This window comes from Triturus cristatus, chromosome 10 (genome assembly GCF_964204655.1).
Source record: "Triturus cristatus chromosome 10, aTriCri1.1, whole genome shotgun sequence".
Lineage (NCBI taxonomy): Eukaryota > Metazoa > Chordata > Amphibia > Caudata > Salamandridae > Triturus > Triturus cristatus.
Genome location: NC_140593.1, coordinates 855,109,235 through 855,136,984, shown reverse-complemented (window position 1 = coordinate 855,136,984; position 27,750 = coordinate 855,109,235). Strand labels below are relative to the sequence as shown.

The 27,750-nt window shown below is 47.1% G+C and overlaps 21 non-coding genes across 21 annotated transcripts; all 21 read left to right on the top strand.

Moving 5' to 3' along the window:
• The first annotated feature begins 1,087 nt into the window (after positions 1–1,087).
• Positions 1,088–1,160, top strand: TRNAV-AAC (transfer RNA valine (anticodon AAC)). The gene has a single exon. It is a non-coding gene; the product is annotated as a tRNA-Val (tRNA).
• A 288-nt stretch (positions 1,161–1,448) lies between these two features.
• Positions 1,449–1,560, top strand: TRNAL-CAA (transfer RNA leucine (anticodon CAA)). Its single transcript has 2 exons — positions 1,449–1,486; positions 1,515–1,560. It is a non-coding gene; the product is annotated as a tRNA-Leu (tRNA).
• A 2,364-nt stretch (positions 1,561–3,924) lies between these two features.
• Positions 3,925–3,997, top strand: TRNAV-AAC (transfer RNA valine (anticodon AAC)). Its single transcript has one exon. It is a non-coding gene; the product is annotated as a tRNA-Val (tRNA).
• A 1,794-nt stretch (positions 3,998–5,791) lies between these two features.
• TRNAV-UAC (transfer RNA valine (anticodon UAC)) lies at positions 5,792–5,864 on the top strand. The gene has a single exon. It is a non-coding gene; the product is annotated as a tRNA-Val (tRNA).
• Positions 5,865–6,305: 441 nt separating this feature from the next.
• On the top strand, positions 6,306–6,377 carry TRNAP-AGG (transfer RNA proline (anticodon AGG)). The gene has a single exon. It is a non-coding gene; the product is annotated as a tRNA-Pro (tRNA).
• Positions 6,378–7,124: 747 nt separating this feature from the next.
• On the top strand, positions 7,125–7,236 carry TRNAL-CAA (transfer RNA leucine (anticodon CAA)). Its single transcript has 2 exons — positions 7,125–7,162; positions 7,191–7,236. It is a non-coding gene; the product is annotated as a tRNA-Leu (tRNA).
• Positions 7,237–9,600: 2,364 nt separating this feature from the next.
• Positions 9,601–9,673, top strand: TRNAV-AAC (transfer RNA valine (anticodon AAC)). The gene has a single exon. It is a non-coding gene; the product is annotated as a tRNA-Val (tRNA).
• Positions 9,674–9,961: 288 nt separating this feature from the next.
• Positions 9,962–10,073, top strand: TRNAL-CAA (transfer RNA leucine (anticodon CAA)). Its single transcript has 2 exons — positions 9,962–9,999; positions 10,028–10,073. It is a non-coding gene; the product is annotated as a tRNA-Leu (tRNA).
• Positions 10,074–11,009: 936 nt separating this feature from the next.
• Positions 11,010–11,081, top strand: TRNAP-CGG (transfer RNA proline (anticodon CGG)). The gene has a single exon. It is a non-coding gene; the product is annotated as a tRNA-Pro (tRNA).
• An 899-nt stretch (positions 11,082–11,980) lies between these two features.
• Positions 11,981–12,052, top strand: TRNAP-AGG (transfer RNA proline (anticodon AGG)). Its single transcript has one exon. It is a non-coding gene; the product is annotated as a tRNA-Pro (tRNA).
• A 386-nt stretch (positions 12,053–12,438) lies between these two features.
• Positions 12,439–12,511, top strand: TRNAV-AAC (transfer RNA valine (anticodon AAC)). The gene has a single exon. It is a non-coding gene; the product is annotated as a tRNA-Val (tRNA).
• Positions 12,512–15,276: 2,765 nt separating this feature from the next.
• On the top strand, positions 15,277–15,349 carry TRNAV-AAC (transfer RNA valine (anticodon AAC)). The gene has a single exon. It is a non-coding gene; the product is annotated as a tRNA-Val (tRNA).
• A 2,764-nt stretch (positions 15,350–18,113) lies between these two features.
• TRNAV-AAC (transfer RNA valine (anticodon AAC)) lies at positions 18,114–18,186 on the top strand. The gene has a single exon. It is a non-coding gene; the product is annotated as a tRNA-Val (tRNA).
• Positions 18,187–18,474: 288 nt separating this feature from the next.
• On the top strand, positions 18,475–18,586 carry TRNAL-CAA (transfer RNA leucine (anticodon CAA)). Its single transcript has 2 exons — positions 18,475–18,512; positions 18,541–18,586. It is a non-coding gene; the product is annotated as a tRNA-Leu (tRNA).
• A 1,392-nt stretch (positions 18,587–19,978) lies between these two features.
• TRNAV-UAC (transfer RNA valine (anticodon UAC)) lies at positions 19,979–20,051 on the top strand. Its single transcript has one exon. It is a non-coding gene; the product is annotated as a tRNA-Val (tRNA).
• A 1,260-nt stretch (positions 20,052–21,311) lies between these two features.
• On the top strand, positions 21,312–21,423 carry TRNAL-CAA (transfer RNA leucine (anticodon CAA)). The gene is made up of 2 exons: positions 21,312–21,349; positions 21,378–21,423. It is a non-coding gene; the product is annotated as a tRNA-Leu (tRNA).
• Positions 21,424–24,148: 2,725 nt separating this feature from the next.
• TRNAL-CAA (transfer RNA leucine (anticodon CAA)) lies at positions 24,149–24,260 on the top strand. The gene is made up of 2 exons: positions 24,149–24,186; positions 24,215–24,260. It is a non-coding gene; the product is annotated as a tRNA-Leu (tRNA).
• Positions 24,261–25,196: 936 nt separating this feature from the next.
• TRNAP-CGG (transfer RNA proline (anticodon CGG)) lies at positions 25,197–25,268 on the top strand. Its single transcript has one exon. It is a non-coding gene; the product is annotated as a tRNA-Pro (tRNA).
• Positions 25,269–25,653: 385 nt separating this feature from the next.
• Positions 25,654–25,726, top strand: TRNAV-UAC (transfer RNA valine (anticodon UAC)). The gene has a single exon. It is a non-coding gene; the product is annotated as a tRNA-Val (tRNA).
• A 441-nt stretch (positions 25,727–26,167) lies between these two features.
• Positions 26,168–26,239, top strand: TRNAP-AGG (transfer RNA proline (anticodon AGG)). The gene has a single exon. It is a non-coding gene; the product is annotated as a tRNA-Pro (tRNA).
• A 386-nt stretch (positions 26,240–26,625) lies between these two features.
• TRNAV-AAC (transfer RNA valine (anticodon AAC)) lies at positions 26,626–26,698 on the top strand. The gene has a single exon. It is a non-coding gene; the product is annotated as a tRNA-Val (tRNA).
• The last annotated feature ends 1,052 nt before the right edge of the window (positions 26,699–27,750 follow it).

Here is a 27,750-nt window from a genome sequence, read left to right as displayed (position 1 = left end):
CTTCCAAAGAAAGAGATCGGGTAAGGAGGGTCCAACTTTGAGCTTCATGGACATTGGCCCTGGGTCTGTGCATTCCAGCCCACTACATGCCAAGAAGATTCCTGCAAGCGTGTCTGTTTCTGTAGTGTAGTGGTTATCACGTTCGCTTTACACGCGAAAGGTCCCTGGTTCGAGACCGGGCAGAAAGAGCAGTTTTCTGTTTTTCACACAGTTTGCATTTACTCTCTCAATTTATAGGAAAGCTGAGATAATGGAAGCTGTCTATCCCTCACCAGCGTGACGTACTGTGCTCCAGGGGTATCAGTGACAGCTCAAAAAGAGAAGTGACGATAGTTTGCGCTATTCGTTTGCACGTCCTTGTGTACTGAAGGTTGGGCCTACTTCATGAAAGCAAGGCATGAGAGCAGAAATGGTTTTATTGACCTCACCGAGAGCATACACCTAGAACAAACAAAATGTCTGAAGGATAGAGGCATTTTCATTTCTTGTTCGATGACGGCCATGGAAAAGACAGCAACCATATTGCAGAAGAGAGCAGCATGTGCAGTTGCTTGCTTTGGGTGAAGCATTCACTAACTCGCTGCCAATAACCCCCGGAGCCGGTGCGAAAGGCGACTCTTGTGTGCCTCGGCTCGTTGGTCTAGGGGTATGATTCTCGATTAGGGTGCGAGAGGTCCCGGGTTCAAATCCCGGACGAGCCCTTTTTCAGAGGTAAACATACGAATCCTACTCAAAACTCACAATGCCTGACTATTTCTCATTACACTCGCCGCATTGTTGCACAAAATATTTTGAACCTCATAAGAAACATGGATCACCATGCTTTTTCTGCCTTCATGCTTAGTCTGTGTGTGTCCCAGGTGATGCTTTCCCAAGCTGTACTTGCTGGCATTTAGGCATCAGATATTTGTCTGTCGATGCCTGCATAAGTCAATTTTTAATACGTCTAATTGCAAGTATGTTGGCTGATATCTCTGCAGTTTTCACACTTGTTCCTCGCTTTCTGAGTGGCTGCTGATACAGCAGAATAGAAGTAGAGAGAACCCTTGAGAGGAACCTTGCTCTAACAGTAAAACACAGCAAGTGAGTTTCTGTAGTGTAGTGGTCATCACGTTCGCCTAACACGCGAAAGGTCCCCGGTTCGAGACCGGGCAGAAACACTGTGAATGTGCTGCTTTTATGTGCACCCTCTAAAACCTTATTATCTCAATGCAAGCTTAAGAAGAGGCGGTCCTTGAACCCAGCGAGCCGTGGGAAACTTCCTTTACTTTTGCAAGACGAAACAAAGTAATCCGCATCCATCAGTGGTCGCTCTTGTGCCTAGCTTTTTTTTTGTCATGCCATGTTGTATTGTGGGGTCTTTACACTTGTGACATTGCTGTGAACGTTGTAAGTGCAAACATTGGCAGGTGCAGTCAGAAGAGTCAGATCTGTGCACACCCAGGGCTGTCAGGATGGCCGAGTGGTCTAAGGCGCCAGACTCAAGAGAGCTTGATCTTCAGTGCAACTGAGACTTCTGGTCTCCTCATGGAGGCGTGGGTTCAAATCCCACTTCTGACAGGTTTCTTTTACACCCTTAAATCGTCCTGTTTTTTGCAGTGCATTCCCACACACCACAATCTTTGCACGGACCTGTAACATATGACGAGAAATCCACCAACGATCAGGCTGGGCCCTCAATCACAATTCCATGTATTCCTGGAAGGGACACCTCAGGCACACCTTCAGTTAAATTTGCACTCCATCACACAAACTGCCGTGCTGGTTTCTCATTAAGCAGTTGATCCCATCTTTGTTGTGAGGCTCTCCTGCCACCTTTTGGGCGGAGAAGGCACTGTCCCTGCAACAACACAAGCAGACATGTTCAACAGGGCTTCCTGGTTATGTGGGAGGAGCAGATTGTCATTGGTCCCCCCTTGCGAATTTTAATTTACATAAGGAAGAGAGAGAGGTATCTGGGAGTAGGCAGTACACACGGACATTGAACTCTATCTTGTGATTTGCAGCCAATTCTAGATTGAGGCAGGAGGAAAGGAGGTGACTTGCCCAAAAATGGCCATCCTGGGAATTCAGCCACCCTGGGGCTCCCAGGTTAGTGTTTCAGTCCTGCGAGCCACTCATATAAATCTCGCCTGATCTCGCCTGATCGAGCGCTGAGTGAGCGTGTTTGAATCCAAGAATCAAATGCCTCTGTCTTAGGAGCAAGAATTGGCAGGCCCTCCCTTGCATCGGGGGTGGAAGTCTATGGGGCAAGTGTCCAGGACTTGCAGAGGAGTACAAGTGCCAGAAAGTGCCACAGTTCTCATCAGCGCCTTTTTTCTGCTCTCTGGCAGCTAGGATATCGACTGATCCCTTCCTTGCAAGAGAGAAAAAAACAACACCTTGAGAGAAAACATGACTTTTTGTGGTTCACATAGAGAGAGAGCAGCCAAATAGCCCTGCTTTGTTTCTGAAAGACGCATCAGAAATTGCTTAAAATGCCAACTGGGGAATCAGGCTCGTTGGTCTAGGGGTATGATTCTCGCTTCGGGTGCGAGAGGTCCCGGATTCAAATCCCGGACGAGCCCATGCTGTGGAATTATTTTTAGGCTTCTTATTATATAGGGCCATTTCTTCTTTTCAATGCTATAAGACGCCGTGTATGGTGAGAAAGTTCCTTTCCCTCTACGCTATTTCCCACTTTTGGCGTATAGAATTTCAGTGCCGGACTTCTTTGCAACTGCTTTTCTGGGGTGGACCATCAGTGTAGGAAAATTAAATGCAAAGTGTTTTTCTAGTGTGGTTTCAGGTATGGTTTTAAAATCGCCTTTTGGAATAAAAGGGGTCCTCGTTCCTTTCTTCCAAAGAAAGAGATCGGGTAAGGAGGGTCCAACTTTGAGCTTCATGGACATTGGCCCTTGGTCTGTGCATTCCAGCCCACTACATGCCAAGAAGATTCCTGCAAGCGTGTCTGTTTCTGTAGTGTAGTGGTTATCACGTTCGCTTTACACGCGAAAGGTCCCTGGTTCGAGACCGGGCAGAAAGAGCAGTTTTCTGTTTTTCACACAGTTTGCATTTACTCTCTCAATTTATAGGAAAGCTGAGATAATGGAAGCTGTCTATCCCTCACCAGCGTGACGTACTGTGCTCCAGGGGTATCAGTGACAGCTCAAAAAGAGAAGTGACGATAGTTTGCGCTATTCGTTTGCACGTCCTTGTGTACTGAAGGTTGGGCCTACTTCATGAAAGCAAGGCATGAGAGCAGAAATGGTTTTATTGACCTCACCGAGAGCATACACCTAGAACAAACAAAATGTCTGAAGGATAGAGGCATTTTCATTTCTTGTTCGATGACGGCCATGGAAAAGACAGCAACCATATTGCAGAAGAGAGCAGCATGTGCAGTTGCTTGCTTTGGGTGAAGCATTCACTAACTCGCTGCCAATAACCCCCGGAGCCGGTGCGAAAGGCGACTCTTGTGTGCCTCGGCTCGTTGGTCTAGGGGTATGATTCTCGATTAGGGTGCGAGAGGTCCCGGGTTCAAATCCCGGACGATCCCTTTTTCAGAGGTAAACATACGAATCCTACTCAAAACTCACAATGCCTGACTATTTCTCATTACACTCGCCGCATTGTTGCACAAAATATTTTGAACCTCATAAGAAACATGGATCACCGTGCTTTTTCTGCCTTCATGCTTAGTCTGTGTGTGTCCCAGGTGATGCTTTCCCAAGCTGTACTTGCTGGCATTTAGGCATCAGATATTTGTCTGTCGATGCCTGCATAAGTCAATTTTTAATACGTCTAATTGCAAGTATGTTGGCTGATATCTCTGCAGTTTTCACACTTGTTCCTCGCTTTCTGAGTGGCTGCTGATACAGCAGAATAGAAGTAGAGAGAACCCTTGAGAGGAACCTTGCTCTAACGGTAAAACAGAGCAAGTGAGTTTCTGTAGTGTAGTGGTCATCACGTTCGCCTAACACGCGAAAGGTCCCCGGTTCGAGACCGGGCAGAAACACTGTGCATGAGCTGCTTTTATGTGCACCCTCTAAAACCTTATTATCTCAATGCAAGCTTAAGAAGAGGCGGTCCTTGAACCCAGCGAGCCATGGGAAACTTCCTTTACTTTTGCAAGACGAAACAAAGTAATCCGCATCCATCAGTGGTCGCTCTTGTGCCTAGCTTTTGTTTTTGTCATGCCATGTTGTATTGTGGGGTCTTTACACTTGTGACATTGCTGTGAACGTTGTAAGTGCAAACATTGGCAGGTGCAGTCAGAAGAATCAGATCTGTGCACACCCAGGGCTGTCAGGCTGGCCGAGTGGTCTAAGGCGCCAGACTCAAGAGAGCTTGATCTTCAGTGCAACTGAGACTTCTGGTCTCCTCATGGAGGCGTGGGTTCAAATCCCACTTCTGACAGGTTTCTTTTACACCCTTAAATCGTCCTGTTTTTTGCAGTGCATTCCCACACACCACAATCTTTGCACGGACCTGTAACATATGACGAGAAATCCACCAACGATCAGGCTGGGCCCTCAATCACAATTCCATGTATTCCTGGAAGGGACACCTCAGGCACACCTTCAGTTAAATTTGCACTCCATCACACAAACTGCTGTGCTGGTTTCTCATTAAGCAGTTGATCCCATCTTTGTTGTGAGGCTCTCCTGCCACCTTTTGGGCGGAGAAGGCACTGTCCCTGCAACAACACAGGCAGACATGTTCAACAGGGCTTCCTGGTTATGTGGGAGGAGCAGATTGTCATTGGTCCCCCCTTGCGAATTTTAATTTACATAAGGAAGACAGAGAGGTATCTGGGAGTAGGCAGTACACACGGACATTGAACTCTATCTTGTGATTTGCAGCCAATTCTAGATTGAGGCAGGAGGAAAGGAGGTGACTTGCCCAAAAATGGCCATCCTGGGAATTCAGCCACCCTGGGGCTCCCAGGTTAGTGTTTCAGTCCTGCGAGCCACTCATATAAATCTCGCCTGATCGAGCCTGATCGAGCGCTGAGTGAGCGTGTTTGAATCCAAGAATCAAATGCCTCTGTCTTAGGAGCAAGAATTGGCAGGCCCTCCCTTGCATCTGGGGTGGAAGTCTATGGGGCAAGTGTCCAGGACTTGCAGAGGAGTACAAGTGCCAGAAAGTGCCTGCAGTTCTCATCAGCGCGTTTTTTCTGCTCTCTGGCAGCTAGGATATCGACTGATCCCTTCCTTGCAAGAGTGAAAAAAACAACACCTTGAGAGAAAACATGACTTTTTGTGGTTCACATAGAGAGAGAGCAGCCAAATAGCCCTGCTTTGTTTCTGAAAGACGCATCAGAAATTGCTAAAAATGCCGACTGGGGAATCAGGCTCGTTGGTCTAGGGGTATGATTCTCGCTTCGGGTGCGAGAGGTCCCGGGTTCAAATCCCGGAAGAGCCCATGCTGTGGAATTACTTTTAGGCTGCTTATTATATAGGGCCATTTCTTCTTTTCAATGCTATAAGACGCCGTGTATGGTGAGAAAGTTCCTTTCCCTCTACGCTATTTCCCACTTTTGGCGTATAGAATTTCAGTGCCGGACTTCTTTGCAACTGCTTTTCTGGGGTGGACCATCAGTGTAGGAAAATTAAATGCAAAGTGTTTTTCTAGTGTGGTTTCAGGTATGGTTTTAAAATCGCCTTTTGGAATAAAAGGGGTCCTCGTTCCTTTCTTCCAAAGAAAGAGATCGGGTAAGGAGGGTCCAACTTTGAGCTTCATGGACATTGGCCCTTGGTCTGTGCATTCCAGCCCACTACATGCCAAGAAGATTCCAGCAAGCGTGTCTGTTTCTGTAGTGTAGTGGTTATCACGTTTGCTTTACACGCGAAAGGTCCCTGGTTCGAGACCGGGCAGAAACAGCAGCTTTCTGTTTTTCACACAGTTTGCATTTACTCTCTCAATTTATAGGAAAGCTGAGATAATGGAAGCTGTCTATCCCTCACCAGCGTGACGTACTGTGCTCCAGGGGTATCAGTGACAGCTCAAAAAGAGAAGTGACGATAGTTTGCGCTATTCGTTTGCACGTCATTGTGTACTGAAGGTTGGGCCTACTTCATGAAAGCAAGGCATGAGAGCAGAAATGGTTTTATTGACCTCACCGAGAGCATACACCTAGAACAAACAAAATGTCTGAAGGATAGAGGCATTTTCATTTCTTGTTCGATGACGGCCATGGAAAAGACAGCAACCATATTGCAGAAGAGAGCAGCATGTGCAGTTGCTTGCTTTGGGTGAAGCATTCACTAACTCGCTGCCAATAACCCCCGGAGCCGGTGCGAAAGGCGACTCTTGTGTGCCTCGGCTCGTTGGTCTAGGGGTATGATTCTCGCTTAGGGTGCGAGAGGTCCCGGGTTCAAATCCCGGACGAGCCCTTTTTCAGAGGTAAACATACGAATCCTACTCAAAACTCACAATGCCTGACTATTTCTCATTACACTCGCCGCATTGTTGCACAAAATATTTTGAACCTCATAAGAAACATGGATCACCGTGCTTTTTCTGCCTTCATGCTTAGTCTGAGTGTGTCCCAGGTGATGCTTTCCCAAGCTGTACTTGCTGGCATTTAGGCATCAGATATTTGTCTGTCGATGCCTGCATAAGTCAATTTTTAATACGTCTAATTGCAAGTATGTTGGCTGATATCTCTGCAGTTTTCACACTTGCTCCTCGCTTTCTGAGTGGCTGCTGATACAGCAGAATAGAAGTAGAGAGAACCCTTGAGAGGAACCTTGCTCTAACAGTAAAACACAGCAAGTGAGTTTCTGTAGTGCAGTGGTCATCACGTTCGCCTAACACGCGAAAGGTCCCCGGTTCGAGACTGGGCAGAAACACTGTGCATGAGCTGCTTTTATGTGCACCCTCTAAAACCCTATTATCTCAATGCAAGCTTAAGAAGAGGCGGTCCTTGAACCCAGCGAGCCATGGGAAACTTCCTTTACTTTTGCAAGACGAAACAAAGTAATCCGCATCCATCAGTGGTCGCTCTTGTGCCTAGCTTTTTTTTTGTCATGCCATGTTGTATTGTGGGGTCTTTACACTTGTGACATTGCTGTGAACGTTGTAAGTGCAAACATTGGCAGGTGCAGTCAGAAGAGTCAGATCTGTGCACACCCAGGGCTGTCAGGATGGCCGAGTGGTCTAAGGCGCCAGACTCAAGAGAGCTTGATCTTCAGTGCAACTGAGACTTCTGGTCTCCTCATGGAGGCGTGGGTTCAAATCCCACTTCTGACAGGTTTCTTTTACACCCTTAAATCGTCCTGTTTTTTGCAGTGCATTCCCACACACCACAATCTTTGCACGGACCTGTAACATATGACGAGAAATCCACCAACGATCAGGCTGGGCCCTCAATCACAATTCCATGTATTCCTGGAAGGGACACCTCAGGCACACCTTCAGTTAAATTTGCACTCCATCACACAAACTGCCGTGCTGGTTTGTCATTAAGCAGTTGATCCCATCTTTGTTGTGAGGCTCTCCTGCCACCTTTTGGGCGGAGAAGGCACTGTCCCTGCAACAACACAGGCAGACATGTTCAACAGGGCTTCCTGGTTATGTGGGAGGAGCAGATTGTCATTGGTCCCCCCTTGCGAATTTTAATTTACATAAGGAAGACAGAGAGGTATCTGGGAGTAGGCAGTACACACGGACATTGAACTCTATCTTGTGATTTGCAGCCAATTCTAGATTGAGGCAGGAGGAAAGGAGGTGACTTGCCCAAAAATGGCCATCCTGGGAATTCAGCCACCCTGGGGCTCCCAGGTTAGTGTTTCAGTCCTGCGAGCCACTCATATAAATCTCGCCTGATCTCGCCTGATCGAGCGCTGAGTGAGCGTGTTTGAATCCAAGAATCAAATGCCTCTGTCTTAGGAGCAAGAATTGGCAGGCCCTCCCTTGCATCTGGGGTGGAAGTCTATGGGGCAAGTGTCCAGGACTTGCAGAGGAGTACAAGTGCCAGAAAGTGCCACAGTTCTCATCAGCGCCTTTTTTCTGCTCTCTGGCAGCTAGGATATCGACTGATCCCTTCCTTGCAAGAGTGAAAAAAACAACACCTTGAGAGAAAACATGACTTTTTGTGGTTCACATAGAGAGAGAGCAGCCAAATAGCCCTGCTTTGTTTCTGAAAGACGCATCAGAAATTGCTTAAAATGCCAACTGGGGAATCAGGCTCGTTGGTCTAGGGGTATGATTCTTGCTTCGGGTGCGAGAGGTCCCGGATTCAAATCCCGGACGAGCCCATGCTGTGGAATTATTTTTAGGCTTCTTATTATATAGGGCCATTTCTTCTTTTCAATGCTATAAGACGCCGTGTATGGTGAGAAAGTTCCTTTCCCTCTACGCTATTTCCCACTTTTGGCGTATAGAATTTCAGTGCCGGACTTCTTTGCAACTGCTTTTCTGGGGTGGACCATCAGTGTAGGAAAATTAAATGCAAAGTGTTTTTCTAGTGTGGTTTCAGGTATGGTTTTAAAATCGCCTTTTGGAATAAAAGGGGTCCTCGTTCCTTTCTTCCAAAGAAAGAGATCGGGTAAGGAGGGTCCAACTTTGAGCTTCATGGACATTGGCCCTTGGTCTGTGCATTCCAGCCCACTACATGCCAAGAAGATTCCTGCAAGCGTGTCTGTTTCTGTAGTGTAGTGGTTATCACGTTCGCTTTACACGCGAAAGGTCCCTGGTTCGAGATCGGGCAGAAAGAGCAGTTTTCTGTTTTTCACACAGTTTGCATTTACTCTCTCAATTTATAGGAAAGCTGAGATAATGGAAGCTGTCTATCCCTCACCAGCGTGACGTACTGTGCTCCAGGGGTATCAGTGACAGCTCAAAAAGAGAAGTGACGATAGTTTGCGCTATTCGTTTGCACGTCCTTGTGTACTGAAGGTTGGGCCTACTTCATGAAAGCAAGGCATGAGAGCAGAAATGGTTTTATTGACCTCACCGAGAGCATACACCTAGAACAAACAAAATGTCTGAAGGATAGAGGCATTTTCATTTCTTGTTCGATGACGGCCATGGAAAAGACAGCAACCATATTGCAGAAGAGAGCAGCATGTGCAGTTGCTTGCTTTGGGTGAAGCATTCACTAACTCGCTGCCAATAACCCCCGGAGCCTGTGCGAAAGGCGACTCTTGTGTGCCTCGGCTTGTTGGTCTAGGGGTATGATTCTCGATTAGGGTGCGAGAGGTCCCGGGTTCAAATCCCGGACGAGCCCTTTTTCAGAGGTAAACATACGAATCCTACTCAAAACTCACAATGCCTGACTATTTCTCATTACACTCGCCGCATTGTTGCACAAAATATTTTGAACCTCATAAGAAACATGGATCACCGTGCTTTTTCTGCCTTCATGCTTAGTCTGTGTGTGTCCCAGGTGATGCTTTCCCAAGCTGTACTTGCTGGCATTTAGGCATCAGATATTTGTCTGTCGATGCCTGCATAAGTCAATTTTTAATACGTCTAATTGCAAGTATGTTGGCTGATATCTCTGCAGTTTTCACACTTGTTCCTCGCTTTCTGAGTGGCTGCTGATACAGCAGAATAGAAGTAGAGAGAACCCTTGAGAGGAACCTTGCTCTAACAGTAAAACACAGCAAGTGAGTTTCTGTAGTGTAGTGGTCATCACGTTCGCCTAACACGCGAAAGGTCCCCGGTTCGAGACCGGGCAGAAACACTGTGCATGAGCTGCTTTTATGTGCACCCTCTAAAACCTTATTATCTCAATGCAAGCTTAAGAAGAGGCGGTCCTTGAACCCAGCGAGCCATGGGAAACTTCCTTTACTTTTGCAAGACGAAACAAAGTAATCCGCATCCATCAGTGGTCGCTCTTGTGCCTAGCTTTTTTTTTGTCATGCCATGTTGTATTGTGGGGTCTTTACACTTGTGACATTGCTGTGAACGTTGTAAGTGCAAACATTGGCAGGTGCAGTCAGAAGAGTCAGATCTGTGCACACCCAGGGCTGTCAGGATGGCCGAGTGGTCTAAGGCGCCAGACTCAAGAGAGCTTGATCTTCAGTGCAACTGAGACTTCTGGTCTCCTCATGGAGGCGTGGGTTCAAATCCCACTTCTGACAGGTTTCTTTTACACCCTTAAATCGTCCTGTTTTTTGCAGTGCATTCCCACACACCACAATCTTTGTACGGACCTGTAACATATGACGAGAAATCCACCAACGATCAGGCTGGGCCCTCAATCACAATTCCATGTATTCCTGGAAGGGACACCTCAGGCACACCTTCAGTTAAATTTGCACTCCATCACACAAACTGCCGTGCTGGTTTCTCATTAAGCAGTTGATCCCATCTTTGTTGTGAGGCTCTCCTGCCACCTTTTGGGCGGAGAAGGCACTGTCCCTGCAACAACACAGGCAGACATGTTCAACAGGGCTTCCTGGTTATGTGGGAGGAGCAGATTGTCATTGGTCCCCCCTTGCAAATTTCAATTTACATAAGGAAGACAGAGAGGTATCTGCGAGTAGGCAGTACACATGGACATTGAACTCTATCTTGTGATTTGCAGCCAATTCTAGATTGAGGCAGGAGGAAAGGAGGTGACTTGCCCAAAAATGGCCATCCTGGGAATTCAGCCACCCTGGGGCTCCCAGGTTAGTGTTTCAGTCCTGCGAGCCACTCATATAAATCTCGCCTGATCGAGCCTGATCGAGCGCTGAGTGAGCGTATTTGAATCCAAGAATCAAATGCCTCTGTCTTAGGAGCAAGAATTGGCAGGCCCTCCCTTGCATCTGGGGTGGAAGTCTATGGGGCAAGTGTCCAGGACTTGCAGAGGAGTACAAGTGCCAGAAAGTGCCTGCAGTTCTCATCAGCGCCTTTTTTCTGCTCTCTGGCAGCTACGATATCGACTGATCCCTTCCTTGCAAGAGTGAAAAAAACAACACCTTGAGAGAAAACATGACTTTTTGTGGTTCACATAGAGAGAGAGCAGCCAAATAGCCCTGCTTTGTTTCTGAAAGACGCATCAGAAATTGCTTAAAATGCCGACTGGGGAATCAGGCTCGTTGGTCTAGGGGTATGATTCTCGCTTCGGGTGCGAGAGGTCCTGGGTTCAAATCCCGGACGAGCCCATGCTGTGGAATTATTTTTAGGCTGCTTATTATATAGGGCCATTTCTTCTTTTCAATGCTATAAGACGCCGTGTATGGTGAGAAAGTTCCTTTCCCTCTACGCTATTTCCCACTTTTGGCGTATAGAATTTCAGTGCCGGACTTCTTTGCAACTGCTTTTCTGGGGTGGACCATCAGTGTAGGAAAATTAAATGCAAAGTGTTTTTCTAGTGTGGTTTCAGGTATGGTTTTAAAATCGCCTTTTGGAATAAAAGGGGTCCTCGTTCCTTTCTTCCAAAGAAAGAGATCGGGTAAGGAGGGTCCAACTTTGAGCTTCATGGACATTGGCCCTTGGTCTGTGCATTCCAGCCCACTACATGCCAAGAAGATTCCTGCAAGCGTGTCTGTTTCTGTAGAGTAGTGGTTATCACGTTCGCTTTACACGCGAAAGGTCCCTGGTTCGAGACCGGGCAGAAACAGCAGCTTTCTGTTTTTCACACAGTTTGCATTTACTCTCTCAATTTATAGGAAAGCTGAGATAATGGAAGCTGTCTATCCCTCACCAGCGTGACGTACTGTGCTCCAGGGGTATCAGTGACAACTCAAAAAGAGAAGTGACGATAGTTTGCGCTATTCGTTTGCACGTCCTTGTGTACTGAAGGTTGGGCCTACTTCATGAAAGCAAGGCATGAGAGCAGAAATGGTTTTATTGACCTCACCGAGAGCATACACCTAGAACAAACAAAATGTCTGAAGGATAGAGGCATTTTCATTTCTTGTTCGATGACGGCCATGGAAAAGACAGCAACCATATTGCAGAAGAGAGCAGCATGTGCAGTTGCTTGCTTTGGGTGAAGCATTCACTAACTCGCTGCCAATAACCCCCGGAGCCGGTGCGAAAGGCGACTCTTGTGTGCCTCGGCTCGTTGGTCTAGGGGTATGATTCTCGCTTAGGGTGCGAGAGGTCCCGGGTTCAAATCCCGGACGAGCCCTTTTTCAGAGGTAAACATACGAATCCTACTCAAAACTCACAATGCCTGACTATTTCTCATTACACTCGCCGCATTGTTGCACAAAATATTTTGAACCTCATAAGAAACATGGATCACCATGCTTTTTCTGCCTTCATGCTTAGTCTGTGTGTGTCCCAGGTGATGCTTTCCCAAGCTGTACTTGCTGGCATTTAGGCATCAGATATTTGTCTGTCGATGCCTGCATAAGTCAATTTTTAATACGTCTAATTGCAAGTATGTTGGCTGATATCTCTGCAGTTTTCACACTTGCTCCTCGCTTTCTGAGTGGCTGCTGATACAGCAGAATAGAAGTAGAGAGAACCCTTGAGAGGAACCTTGCTCTAACAGTAAAACACAGCAAGTGAGTTTCTGTAGTGTAGTGGTCATCACGTTTGCCTAACACGCGAAAGGTCCCCGGTTCGAGACCGGGCAGAAACACTGTGCATGAGCTGCTTTTATGTGCACCCTCTAAAACCTTATTATCTCAATGCAAGCTTAAGAAGAGGCGGTCCTTGAACCCAGCGAGCCATGGGAAACTTCCTTTACTTTTGCAAGACGAAACAAAGTAATCCGCATCCATCAGTGGTCGCTCTTGTGCCTAGCTTTTTTTTTGTCATGCCATGTTGTATTGTGGGGTCTTTACACTTGTGACATTGCTGTGAACGTTGTAAGTGCAAACATTGGCAGGTGCAGTCAGAAGAGTCAGATCTGTGCACACCCAGGGCTGTCAGGATGGCCGAGTGGTCTAAGGTGCCAGACTCAAGAGAGCTTGATCTTCAGTGCAACTGAGACTTCTGGTCTCCTCATGGAGGCGTGGGTTCAAATCCCACTTCTGACAGGTTTCTTTTACACCCTTAAATCGTCCTGTTTTTTGCTGTGCATTCCCCACACACCACAATCTTTGCACGGACCTGTAACATATGACGAGAAATCCACCAACGATCAGGCTGGGCCCTCAATCACAATTCCATGTATTCCTGGAAGGGACACCTCAGGCACACCTTCCGTTAAATTTGCACTCCATCACACAAACTGCCGTGCTGGTTTCTCATTAAGCAGTTGATCCCATCTTTGTTGTGAGGCTCTCCTGCCACCTTTTGGGCGGAGAAGGCACTGTCCCTGCAACAACACAGGCAGACATGTTCAACAGGGCTTCCTGGTTATGTGGGAGGAGCAGATTGTCATTGGTCCCCCCTTGAGAATTTTAATTTACATAAGGAAGACAGAGAGGTATCTGGGAGTAGGCAGTACACACGGACATTGAACTCTATCTTGTGATTTGCAGCCAATTCTAGATTGAGGCAGGAGGAAAGGAGGTGACTTGCCCAAAAATGGCCATCCTGGGAATTCAGCCACCCTGGGGCTCCCAGGTTAGTGTTTCAGTCCTGCGAGCCACTCATATAAATCTCGCCTGATCGAGCCTGATCGAGCGCTGAGTGAGCGTGTTTGAATCCAAGAATCAAATGCCTCTGTCTTAGGAGCAAGAATTGGCAGGCCCTCCCTTGCATCTGGGGTGGAAGTCTATGGGGCAAGTGTCCAGGACTTGCAGAGGAGTACAAGTGCCAGAAAGTGCCACAGTTCTCATCAGCGCCTTTTTTCTGCTCTCTGGCAGCTAGGATATCGACTGATCCCTTCCTTGCAAGAGTGAAAAAAACAACACCTTGAGAGAAAACATGACTTTTTGTGGTTCACATAGAGAGAGAGCAGCCAAATAGCCCTGCTTTGTTTCTGAAAGACGCATCAGAAATTGCTTAAAATGCCAACTGGGAAATCAGGCTCGTTGGTCTAGGGGTATGATTCTCGCTTCGGGTGCGAGAGGTCCCGGATTCAAATCCCGGACGAGCCCATGCTGTGGAATTATTTTTAGGCTTCTTATTATATAGGGCCATTTCTTCTTTTCAATGCTATAAGACGCCGTGTATGGTGAGAAAGTTCCTTTCCCTCTACGCTATTTCCCACTTTTGGCGTATAGAATTTCAGTGCCGGACTTCTTTGCAACTGCTTTTCTGGGGTGGACCATCAGTGTAGGAAAATTAAATGCAAAGTGTTTTTCTAGTGTGGTTTCAGGTATGGTTTTAAAATCGCCTTTTGGAATAAAAGGGGTCCTCGTTCCTTTCTTCCAAAGAAAGAGATCGGGTAAGGAGGGTCCAACTTTGAGCTTCATGGACATTGGCCCTTGGTCTGTGCATTCCAGCCCACTACATGCCAAGAATATTCCTGCAAGCGTGTCTGTTTCTGTAGTGTAGTGGTTATCACGTTCGCTTTACACACGAAAGGTCCCTGGTTCGAGACCGGGCAGAAAGAGCAGTTTTCTGTTTTTCACACAGTTTGCATTTACTCTCTCAATTTATAGGAAAGCTGAGATAATGGAAGCTGTCTATCCCTCACCAGCGTGACGTACTGTGCTCCAGGGGTATCAGTGACAGCTCAAAAAGAGAAGTGACGATAGTTTGCGCTATTCGTTTGCACGTCCTTGTGTACTGAAGGTTGGGCCTACTTCATGAAAGCAAGGCATGAGAGCAGAAATGGTTTTATTGACCTCACCGAGAGCATACACCTAGAACAAACAAAATGTCTGAAGGATAGAGGCATTTTCATTTCTTGTTCGATGACGGCCATGGAAAAGACAGCAACCATATTGCAGAAGAGAGCAGCATGTGCAGTTGCTCGCTTTGGGTGAAGCATTCACTAACTCGCTGCCAATAACCCCCGGAGCCGGTGCGAAAGGCGACTCTTGTGTGCCTCGGCTCGTTGGTCTAGGGGTATGATTCTCGATTAGGGTGCGAGAGGTCCCGGGTTCAAATCCCGGACGAGCCCTTTTTCAGAGGTAAACATACGAATCCTACTCAAAACTCACAATGCCTGACTATTTCTCATTACACTCGCCGCATTGTTGCACAAAATATTTTGAACCTCATAAGAAACATGGATCACCATGCTTTTTCTGCCTTCATGCTTAGTCTCTGTGTGTCCCAGGTGATGCTTTCCCAAGCTGTACTTGCTGGCATTTAGGCATCAGATATTTGTCTGTCGATGCCTGCATAAGTCAATTTTTAATACGTCTAATTGCAAGTATGTTGGCTGATATCTCTGCAGTTTTCACACTTGTTCCTCGCTTTCTGAGTGGCTGCTGATACAGCAGAATAGAAGTAGAGAGAACCCTTGAGAGGAACCTTGCTCTAACAGTAAAACACAGCAAGTGAGTTTCTGTAGTGTAGTGGTCATCACGTTTGCCTAACACGCGAAAGGTCCCCGGTTCGAGACCGGGCAGAAACACTGTGCATGAGCTGCTTTTATGTGCACCCTCTAAAACCTTATTATCTCAATGCAAGCTTAAGAAGAGGCGGTCCTTGAACCCAGCGAGCCGTGGGAAACTTCCTTTACTTTTGCAAGACGAAACAAAGTAATCCGCATCCATCAGTGGTCGCTCTTGTGCCTAGCTTTTTTTTTGTCATGCCATGTTGTATTGTGGGGTCTTTACACTTGTGACATTGCTGTGAACGTTGTAAGTGCAAACATTGGCAGGTGCAGTCAGAAGAGTCAGATCTGTGCACACCCAGGGCTGTCAGGATGGCCGAGTGGTCTAAGGCGCCAGACTCAAGAGAGCTTGATCTTCAGTGCAACTGAGACTTCTGGTCTCCTCATGGAGGCGAGGGTTCAAATCCCACTTCTGACAGGTTTCTTTTACACCCTTAAATCGTCCTGTTTTTTGCAGTGCATTCCCACACACCACAATCTTTGCACGGACCTGTAACATATGACGAGAAATCCACCAACGATCAGGCTGGGCCCTCAATCACAATTCCATGTATTCCTGGAAGGGACACCTCAGGCACACCTTCAGTTAAATTTGCACTCCATCACACAAACTGCCGTGCTGGTTTGTCATTAAGCAGTTGATCCCATCTTTGTTGTGAGGCTCTCCTGCCACCTTTTGGGCGGAGAAGGCACTGTCCCTGCAACAACACAGGCAGACATGTTCAACAGGGCTTCCTGGTTATGTGGGAGGAGCAGATTGTCATTGGTCCCCCCTTGCGAATTTTAATTTACATAAGGAAGACAGAGAGGTATCTGGGAGTAGGCAGTACACAAAGACATTGAACTCTATCTTGTGATTTGCAGCCAATTCTAGATTGAGGCAGGAGGAAAGGAGGTGACTTGCCCAAAAATGGCCATCCTGGGAATTCAGCCACCCTGGGGCTCCCAGGTTAGTGTTTCAGTCCTGCGAGCCACTCATATAAATCTCGCCTGATCTCGCCTGATCGAGCGCTGAGTGAGCGTGTTTGAATCCAAGAATCAAATGCCTCTGTCTTAGGAGCAAGAATTGGCAGGCCCTCCCTTGCATCTGGGGTGGAAGTCTATGGGGCAAGTGTCCAGGACTTGCAGAGGAGTACAAGTGCCAGAAAGTGCCACAGTTCTCATCAGCGCCTTTTTTCTGCTCTCTGGCAGCTAGGATATCGACTGATCCATTCCTTGCAAGAGTGAAAAAAACAACACCTTGAGAGAAAACATGACTTTTTGCGGTTCACATAGAGAGAGAGCAGCCAAATAGCCCTGCTTTGTTTCTGAAAGACGCATCAGAAATTGCTTAAAATGCCAACTGGGGAATCAGGCTCGTTGGTCTAGGGGTATGATTCTCGCTTCGGGTGCGAGAGGTCCCGGATTCAAATCCCGGACGAGCCCATGCTGTGGAATTATTTTTAGGCTTCTTATTATATAGGGCCATTTCTTCTTTTCAATGCTATAAGACGCCGTGTATGGTGAGAAAGTTCCTTTCCCTCTACGCTATTTGCCACTTTTGGCGTATAGAATTTCAGTGCCGGACTTCTTTGCAACTGCTTTTCTGGGGTGGACCATCAGTGTAGGAAAATTAAATGCAAAGTGTTTTTCTAGTGTGGTTTCAGGTATGGTTTTAAAATCGCCTTTTGGAATAAAAGGGGTCCTCGTTCCTTTCTTCCAAAGAAAGAGATCGGGTAAGGAGGGTCCAACTTTGAGCTTCATGGACATTGGCCCTTGGTCTGTGCATTCCAGCCCACTACATGCCAAGAAGATTCCTGCAAGCGTGTCTGTTTCTGTAGTGTAGTGGTTATCACGTTCGCTTTACACGCGAAAGGTCCCTGGTTCGAGACCGGGCAGAAAGAGCAGTTTTCTGTTTTTCACACAGTTTGCATTTACTCTCTCAATTTATAGGAAAGCTGAGATAATGGAAGCTGTCTATCCCTCACCAGCGTGACGTACTGTGCTCCAGGGGTATCAGTGACAGCTCAAAAAGAGAAGTGACGATAGTTTGCGCTATTCGTTTGCACGTCCTTGTGTACTGAAGGTTGGGCCTACTTCATGAAAGCAAGGCATGAGAGCAGAAATGGTTTTATTGACCTCACCGAGAGCATACACCTAGAACAAACAAAATGTCTGAAGGATAGAGGCATTTTCATTTCTTGTTCGATGACGGCCATGGAAAAGACAGCAACCATATTGCAGAAGAGAGCAGCATGTGCAGTTGCTTGCTTTGGGTGAAGCATTCACTAACTCGCTGCCAATAACCCCCGGAGCCGGAGCGAAAGGCGACTCTTGTGTGCCTCGGCTCGTTGGTCTAGGGGTATGATTCTCGATTAGGGTGCGAGAGGTCCCGGGTTCAAATCCCGGACGAGCCCTTTTTCAGAGGTAAACATACGAATCCTACTCAAAACTCACAATGCCTGACTATTTCTCATTACACTCGCCGCATTGTTGCACAAAATATTTTGAACCTCATAAGAAACATGGATCACCGTGCTTTTTCTGCCTTCATGCTTAGTCTGTGTGTGTCCCAGGTGATGCTTTCCCAAGCTGTACTTGCTGGCATTTAGGCATCAGATATTTGTCTGTCGATGCCTGCATAAGTCAATTTTTAATACGTCTAATTGCAAGTATGTTGGCTGATATCTCTGCAGTTTTCACACTTGTTCCTCGCTTTCTGAGTGGCTGCTGATACAGCAGAATAGAAGTAGAGAGAACCCTTGAGAGGAACCTTGCTCTAACAGTAAAACACAGCAAGTGAGTTTCTGTAGTGTAGTGGTCATCACGTTTGCCTAACACGCGAAAGGTCCCCGGTTCGAGACCGGGCAGAAACACTGTGCATGAGCTGCTTGTATGTGCACCCTCTAAAACCTTATTATCTCAATGCAAGCTTAAGAAGAGGCGGTCCTTGAACCCAGCGAGCCGTGGGAAACTTTCTTTACTTTTGCAAGACGAAACAAAGTAATCCGCATCCATCAGTGGTCGCTCTTGTGCCTAGCTTTTTTTTTGTCATGCCATGTTGTATTGTGGGGTCTTTACACTTGTGACATTGCTGTGAACGTTGTAAGTGCAAACATTGGCAGGTGCAGTCAGAAGAGTCAGATCTGTGCACACCCAGGTCTGTCAGGATGGCCGAGTGGTCTAAGGCGCCAGACTCAAGAGAGCTTGATCTTCAGTGCAACTGAGACTTCTGGTCTCCTCATGGAGGCGTGGGTTCAAATCCCACTTCTGACAGGTTTCTTTTACACCCTTAAATCGTCCTGTTTTTTGCAGTGCATTCCCACACACCACAATCTTTGCACGGACCTGTAACATATGACGAGAAATCCACCAACGATCAGGCTGGGCCCTCAATCACAATTCCATGTATTCCTGGAAGGGACACCTCAGGCACACCTTCAGTTAAATTTGCACTCCATCACACAAACTGCCGTGCTGGTTTGTCATTAAGCAGTTGATCCCATCTTTGTTGTGAGGCTCTCCTGCCACCTTTTGGGCGGAGAAGGCACTGTCCCTGCAACAACACAGGCAGACATGTTCAACAGGGCTTCCTGGTTATGTGGGAGGAGCAGATTGTCATTGGTCCCCCCTTGCGAATTTTAATTTACATAAGGAAGACAGAGAGGTATCTGGGAGTAGGCAGTACACACGGACATTGAACTCTATCTTGTGATTTGCAGCCAATTCTAGATTGAGGCAGGAGGAAAGGAGGTGACTTGCCCAAAAATGGCCATCCTGGGAATTCAGCCACCCTGGGGCTCCCAGGTTAGTGTTTCAGTCCTGCGAGCCACTCACATAAATCTCGCCTGATCGAGCCTGATCGAGCGCTGAGTGAGCGTGTTTGAATCCAAGAATCAAATGCCTCTGTCTTAGGAGCAAGAATTGGCAGGCCCTCCCTTGCATCTGGGGTGGAAGTCTATGGGGCAAGTGTCCAGGACTTGCAGAGGAGTACAAGTGCCAGAAAGTGCCACAGTTCTCATCAGCGCCTTTTTTCTGCTCTCTGGCAGCTAGGATATCGACTGATCCCTTCCTTGCAAGAGTGAAAAAAACAACACCTTGAGAGAAAACATGACTTTTTGTGGTTCACATAGAGAGAGAGCAGCCAAATAGCCCTGCTTTGTTTCTGAAAGACGCATCAGAAATTGCTTAAAATGCCAACTGGGGAATCAGGCTCGTTGGTCTAGGGGTATGATTCTCGCTTCGGGTGCGAGAGGTCCCGGATTCAAATCCCGGACGAGCCCATGCTGTGGAATTATTTTTAGGCTGCTTATTATATAGGGCCATTTCTTCTTTTCAATGCTATAAGACGCCGTGTATGGTGAGAAAGTTCCTTTCCCTCTACGCTATTTCCCACTTTTGGCGTATAGAATTTCAGTGCCGGACTTCTTTGCAACTGCTTTTCTGGGGTGGACCATCAGTGTAGGAAAATTAAATGCAAAGTGTTTTTCTAGTGTGGTTTCAGGTATGGTTTTAAAATCGCCTTTTGGAATAAAAGGGGTCCTCGTTCCTTTCTTCCAAAGAAAGAGATCGGGTAAGGAGGGTCCAACTTTGAGCTTCATGGACATTGGCCCTTGGTCTGTGCATTCCAGCCCACTACATGCCAAGAAGATTCCTGCAAGTGTGTCTGTTTCTGTAGTGTAGTGGTTATCACGTTCGCTTTACATGCGAAAGGTCCCTGGTTCGAGACCGGGCAGAAACAGCAGCTTTCTGTTTTTCACACAGTTTGCATTTACTCTCTCAATTTATAGGAAAGCTGAGATAATGGAAGCTGTCTATCCCTCACCAGCGTGACGTACTGTGCTCCAGGGGTATCAGTGACAGCTCAAAAAGAGAAGTGACGATAGTTTGCGCTATTCGTTTGCACGTCCTTGTGTACTGAAGGTTGGGCCTACTTCATGAAAGCAAGGCATGAGAGCAGAAATGGTTTTATTGACCTCACCAAGAGCATACACCCAGAACAAACAAAATGTCTGAAGGATAGAGGCATTTTCATTTCTTGTTCGATGACGGCCATGGAAAAGACAGCAACCATGTTGCAGAAGAGAGCAGCATGTGCAGTTGCTTGCTTTGGGTGAAGCATTCACTAACTCGCTGCCAATAACCCCCGTAGCCGGTGCGAAAGGCGACTCTTGTGTGCCTTGGCTTGTTGGTCTAGGGGTATGATTCTCGCTTAGGGTGCGAGAGGTCCCGGGTTCAAATCCCAGACGAGCCCTTTTTCAGAGGTAAACATACGAATCCTACTCAAAACTCACAATGCCTGACTATTTCTCATTACGCTCGCCGCATTGTTGCACAAAATATTTTGAACCTCATAAGAAACATGGATCACCGTGCTTTTTCTGCCTTCATGCTTAGTCTGTGTGTGTCCCAGGTGATGCTTTCCCAAGCTGTACTTGCTGGCATTTAGGCATCAGATATTTGTCTGTCGATGCCTGCATAAGTCAATTTTTAATACGTCTAATTGCAAGTATGTTGGCTGATATCTCTGCAGTTTTCACACTTGCTCCTCGCTTTCTGAGTGGCTGCTGATACAGCAGAATAGAAGTAGAGAGAACCCTTGAGAGGAACCTTGCTCTAACAGTAAAACACAGCAAGTGAGTTTCTGTAGATTAGTGGTCATCACGTTCGCCTAACACGCGAAAGGTCCACGGTTCGAGACCGGGCAGAAACACTGTGCATGAGCTGCTTTTATGTGCACCCTCTAAAACCTTATTATCTCAATGCAAGCTTAAGAAGAGGCGGTCCTTGAACCCAGCGAGCCATGGGAAACTTCCTTTACTTTTGCAAGACGAAACAAAGTAATCCGCATCCATCAGTGGTCGCTCTTGTGCCTAGCTTTTTTTTTGTCATGCCATGTTGTATTGTGGGGTCTTTACACTTGTGACATTGCTGTGAACGTTGTAAGTGCAAACATTGGCAGGTGCAGTCAGAAGAGTCAGATCTGTGCACACCCAGGGCTGTCAGGATGGCCGAGTGGTCTAAGGCGCCAGACTCAAGAGAGCTTGATCTTCAGTGCAACTGACACTTCTGGTCTCCTCATGGAGGCGTGGGTTCAAATCCCACTTCTGACAGGTTTCTTTTACACCCTTAAATCGTCCTGTTTTTTGCAGTGCATTCCCACACACCACAATCTTTGCACGGACCTGTAACATATGACGAGAAATCCACCAACGATCAGGCTGGGCCCTCAATCACAATTCCATGTATTCCTGGAAGGGACACCTCAGGCACACCTTCAGTTAAATTTGCACTCCATCACACAAACTGCCGTGCTGGTTTCTCATTAAGCAGTTGATCCCATCTTTGTTGTGAGGCTCTCCTGCCACCTTTTGGGCGGAGAAGGCACTGTCCCTGCAACAACACAGGCAGACATGTTCAACAGGGCTTCCTGGTTATGTGGGAGGAGCAGATTGTCATTGGTCCCCCCTTGCGAATTTTAATTTACATAAGGAAGACGGAGAGGTATCTGGGAGTAGGCAGTACACACGGACATTGAACTCTATCTTGTGATTTGCAGCCAATTCTAGATTGAGGCAGGAGGAAAGGAGGTGACTTGCCCAAAAATGGCCATCCTGGGAATTCAGCCACCCTGGGGCTCCCAGGTTAGTGTTTCAGTCCTGCGAGCCAATCATATAAATCTCGCCTGATCGAGCCTGATCGAGCGCTGAGTGAGCGTGTTTGAATCCAAGAATCAAATGCCTCTGTCTTAGGAGCAAGAATTGGCAGGCCCTCCCTTGCATCTGGGGTGGAAGTCTATGGGGCAAGTGTCCAGGACTTGCAGAGGAGTACAAGTGCCAGAAAGTGCCACAGTTCTCATCAGCGCCTTTTTTCTGCTCTCTGGCAGCTAGGATATCGACTGATCCCTTCCTTGCAAGAGTGAAAAAAACAACACCTTGAGAGAAAACATGACTTTTTGTGGTTCACATAGAGAGAGAGCAGCCAAATAGCCCTGCTTTGTTTCTGAAAGACGCATCAGAAATTGCTTAAAATGCCAACTGGGGAATCAGGCTCGTTGGTCTAGGGGTATGATTCTTGCTTCGGGTGCGAGAGGTCCCGGATTCAAATCCCGGACGAGCCCATGCTGTGGAATTATTTTTAGGCTTCTTATTATATAGGGCCATTTCTTCTTTTCAATGCTATAAGACGCCGTGTATGGTGAGAAAGTTCCTTTCCCTCTACGCTATTTCCCACTTTTGGCGTATAGAATTTCAGTGCCGGACTTCTTTGCAACTGCTTTTCTGGGGTGGACCATCAGTGTAGGAAAATTAAATGCAAAGTGTTTTTCTAGTGTGGTTTCAGGTATGGTTTTAAAATCGCCTTTTGGAATAAAAGGGGTCCTCGTTCCTTTCTTCCAAAGAAAGAGATCGGGTAAGGAGGGTCCAACTTTGAGCTTCATGGACATTGGCCCTTGGTCTGTGCATTCCAGCCCACTACATGCCAAGAAGATTCCTGCAAGCGTGTCTGTTTCTGTAGTGTAGTGGTTATCACGTTCGCTTTACACGCGAAAGGTCCCTGGTTCGAGACCGGGCAGAAAGAGCAGTTTTCTGTTTTTCACACAGTTTGCATTTACTCTCTCAATTTATAGGAAAGCTGAGATAATGGAAGCTGTCTATCCCTCACCAGCGTGACGTACTGTGCTCCAGGGGTATCAGTGACAGCTCAAAAAGAGAAGTGACGATAGTTTGCGCTATTCGTTTGCACGTCCTTGTGTACTGAAGGTTGGGCCTACTTCATGAAAGCAAGGCATGAGAGCAGAAATGGTTTTATTGACCTCACCGAGAGCATACACCTAGAACAAACAAAATGTCTGAAGGATAGAGGCATTTTCATTTCTTGTTCGATGACGGCCATGGAAAAGACAGCAACCATATTGCAGAAGAGAGCAGCATGTGCAGTTGCTTGCTTTGGGTGAAGCATTCACTAACTCGCTGCCAATAACCCCCGGAGCCTGTGCGAAAGGCGACTCTTGTGTGCCTCGGCTTGTTGGTCTAGGGGTATGATTCTCGATTAGGGTGCGAGAGGTCCCGGGTTCAAATCCCGGACGAGCCCTCTTTCAGAGGTAAACATACGAATCCTACTCAAAACTCACAATGCCTGACTATTTCTCATTACACTCGCCGCATTGTTGCACAAAATATTTTGAACCTCATAAGAAACATGGATCACCGTGCTTTTTCTGCCTTCATGCTTAGTCTGTGTGTGTCCCAGGTGATGCTTTCCCAAGCTGTACTTGCTGGCATTTAGGCATCAGATATTTGTCTGTCGATGCCTGCATAAGTCAATTTTTAATACGTCTAATTGCAAGTATGTTGGCTGATATCTCTGCAGTTTTCACACTTGTTCCTCGCTTTCTGAGTGGCTGCTGATACAGCAGAATAGAAGTAGAGAGAACCCTTGAGAGGAACCTTGCTCTAACAGTAAAACACAGCAAGTGAGTTTCTGTAGTGTAGTGGTCATCACGTTCGCCTAACACGCGAAAGGTCCCAGGTTCGAGACCGGGCAGAAACACTGTGCATGAGCTGCTTTTATGTGCACCCTCTAAAACCTTATTATCTCAATGCAAGCTTAAGAAGAGGCGGTCCTTGAACCCAGCGAGCCATGGGAAACTTCCTTTACTTTTGCAAGACGAAACAAAGTAATCCGCATCCATCAGTGGTCGCTCTTGTGCCTAGCTTTTTTTTTGTCATGCCATGTTGTATTGTGGGGTCTTTACACTTGTGACATTGCTGTGAACGTTGTAAGTGCAAACATTGGCAGGTGCAGTCAGAAGAGTCAGATCTGTGCACACCCAGGGCTGTCAGGATGGCCGAGTGGTCTAAGGCGCCAGACTCAAGAGAGCTTGATCTTCAGTGCAACTGAGACTTCTGGTCTCCTCATGGAGGCGTGGGTTCAAATCCCACTTCTGACAGGTTTCTTTTACACCCTTAAATCGTCCTGTTTTTTGCAGTGCATTCCCACACACCACAATCTTTGTACGGACCTGTAACATATGACGAGAAATCCACCAACGATCAGGCTGGGCCCTCAATCACAATTCCATGTATTCCTGGAAGGGACACCTCAGGCACACCTTCAGTTAAATTTGCACTCCATCACACAAACTGCCGTGCTGGTTTCTCATTAAGCAGTTGATCCCATCTTTGTTGTGAGGCTCTCCTGCCACCTTTTGGGCGGAGAAGGCACTGTCCCTGCAACAACACAGGCAGACATGTTCAACAGGGCTTCCTGGTTATGTGGGAGGAGCAGATTGTCATTGGTCCCCCCTTGCAAATTTCAATTTACATAAGGAAGACAGAGAGGTATCTGCGAGTAGGCAGTACACATGGACATTGAACTCTATCTTGTGATTTGCAGCCAATTCTAGATTGAGGCAGGAGGAAAGGAGGTGACTTGCCCAAAAATGGCCATCCTGGGAATTCAGCCACCCTGAGGCTCCCAGGTTAGTGTTTCAGTCCTGCGAGCCACTCATATAAATCTCGCCTGATCGAGCCTGATCGAGCGCTGAGTGAGCGTATTTGAATCCAAGAATCAAATGCCTCTGTCTTAGGAGCAAGAATTGGCAGGCCCTCCCTTGCATCTGGGGTGGAAGTCTATGGGGCAAGTGTCCAGGACTTGCAGAGGAGTACAAGTGCCAGAAAGTGCCTGCAGTTCTCATCAGCGCCTTTTTTCTGCTCTCTGGCAGCTAGGATATCGACTGATCCCTTCCTTGCAAGAGTGAAAAAAACAACACCTTGAGAGAAAACATGACTTTTTGTGGTTCACATAGAGAGAGAGCAGCCAAATAGCCCTGCTTTATTTCTGAAAGACGCATCAGAAATTGCTTAAAATGCCGACTGGGGAATCAGGCTCGTTGGTCTAGGGGTATGATTCTCGCTTCGGGTGCGAGAGGTCCTGGGTTCAAATCCCGGACGAGCCCATGCTGTGGAATTATTTTTAGGCTGCTTATTATATAGGGCCATTTCTTCTTTTCAATGCTATAAGACGCCGTGTATGGTGAGAAAGTTCCTTTCCCTCTACGCTATTTCCCACTTTTGGCGTATAGAATTTCAGTGCCGGACTTCTTTGCAACTGCTTTTCTGGGGTGGACCATCAGTGTAGGAAAATTAAATGCAAAGTGTTTTTCTAGTGTGGTTTCAGGTATGGTTTTAAAATCGCCTTTTGGAATAAAAGGGGTCCTCGTTCCTTTCTTCCAAAGAAAGAGATCGGGTAAGGAGGGTCCAACTTTGAGCTTCATGGACATTGGCCCTTGGTCTGTGCATTCCAGCCCACTACATGCCAAGAAGATTCCTGCAAGCGTGTCTGTTTCTGTAGTGTAGTGGTTATCACGTTCGCTTTACACGCGAAAGGTCCCTGGTTCGAGACCGGGCAGAAACAGCAGCTTTCTGTTTTTCACACAGTTTGCATTTACTCTCTCAATTTATAGGAAAGCTGAGATAATGGAAGCTGTCTATCCCTCACCAGCGTGACGTACTGTGCTCCAGGGGTATCAGTGACAACTCAAAAAGAGAAGTGACGATAGTTTGCGCTATTCGTTTGCACGTCCTTGTGTACTGAAGGTTGGGCCTACTTCAAGAAAGCAAGGCATGAGAGCAGAAATGGTTTTATTGACCTCACCGAGAGCATACACCTAGAACAAACAAAATGTCTGAAGGATAGAGGAATTTTCATTTCTTGTTCGATGACGGCCATGGAAAAGACAGCAACCATATTGCAGAAGAGAGCAGCATGTGCAGTTGCTTGCTTTGGGTGAAGCATTCACTAACTCGCTGCCAATAACCCCCGGAGCCGGTGCGAAAGGCGACTCTTGTGTGCCTCGGCTCGTTGGTCTAGGGGTATGATTCTCGCTTAGGGTGCGAGAGGTCCCGGGTTCAAATCCCGGACGAGCCCTTTTTCAGAGGTAAACATACGAATCCTACTCAAAACTCATAATGCCTGACTATTTCTCATTACACTCGCCGCATTGTTGCACAAAATATTTTGAACCTCATAAGAAACATGGATCACCATGCTTTTTCTGCCTTCATGCTTAGTCTGTGTGTGTCCCAGGTGATGCTTTCCCAAGCTGTACCTGCTGGCATTTAGGCATCAGATATTTGTCTGTCGATGCCTGCATAAGTCAATTTTTAATACGTCTAATTGCAAGTATGTTGGCTGATATCTCTGCAGTTTTCACACTTGCTCCTCGCTTTCTGAGTGGCTGCTGATACAGCAGAATAGAAGTAGAGAGAACCCTTGAGAGGAACCTTGCTCTAACAGTAAAACACAGCAAGTGAGTTTCTGTAGTGTAGTGGTCATCACGTTCGCCTAACACGCGAAAGGTCCCCGGTTCGAGACCGGGCAGAAACACTGTGCATGAGCTGCTTTTATGTGCACCCTCTAAAACCTTATTATCTCAATGCAAGCTTAAGAAGAGGCGGTCCTTGAACCCAGCGAGCCATGGGAAACTTCCTTTACTTTTGCAAGACGAAACAAAGTAATCCGCATCCATCAGTGGTCGCTCTTGTGCCTAGCTTTTTTTTTGTCATGCCATGTTGTATTGTGGGGTCTTTACACTTGTGACATTGCTGTGAACGTTGTAAGTGCAAACATTGGCAGGTGCAGTCAGAAGAGTCAGATCTGTGCACACCCAGGGCTGTCAGGATGGCCGAGTGGTCTAAGGTGCCAGACTCAAGAGAGCTTGATCTTCAGTGCAACTGAGACTTCTGGTCTCCTCATGGAGGCGTGGGTTCAAATCCCACTTCTGACAGGTTTCTTTTACACCCTTAAATCGTCCTGTTTTTTGCTGTGCATTCCCCACACACCACAATCTTTGCACGGACCTGTAACATATGACGAGAAATCCACCAACGATCAGGCTGGGCCCTCAATCACAATTCCATGTATTCCTGGAAGGGACACCTCAGGCACACCTTCCGTTAAATTTGCACTCCATCACACAAACTGCCGTGCTGGTTTCTCATTAAGCAGTTGATCCCATCTTTGTTGTGAGGCTCTCCTGCCACCTTTTGGGCAGAGAAGGCACTGTCCCTGCAACAACACAGGCAGACATGTTCAACAGGGCTTCCTGGTTATGTGGGAGGAGCAGATTGTCATTGGTCCCCCCTTGCGAATTTTAATTTACATAAGGAAGACAGAGAGGTATCTGGGAGTAGGCAGTACACACGGACATTGAACTCTATCTTGTGATTTGCAGCCAATTCTAGATTGAGGCAGGAGGAAAGGAGGTGACTTGCCCAAAAATGGCCATCCTGGGAATTCAGCCACCCTGGGGCTCCCAGGTTAGTGTTTCAGTCCTGCGAGCCACTCATATAAATCTCGCCTGATCGAGCCTGATCGAGCGCTGAGTGAGCGTGTTTGAATCCAAGAATCAAATGCCTCTGTCTTAGGAGCAAGAATTG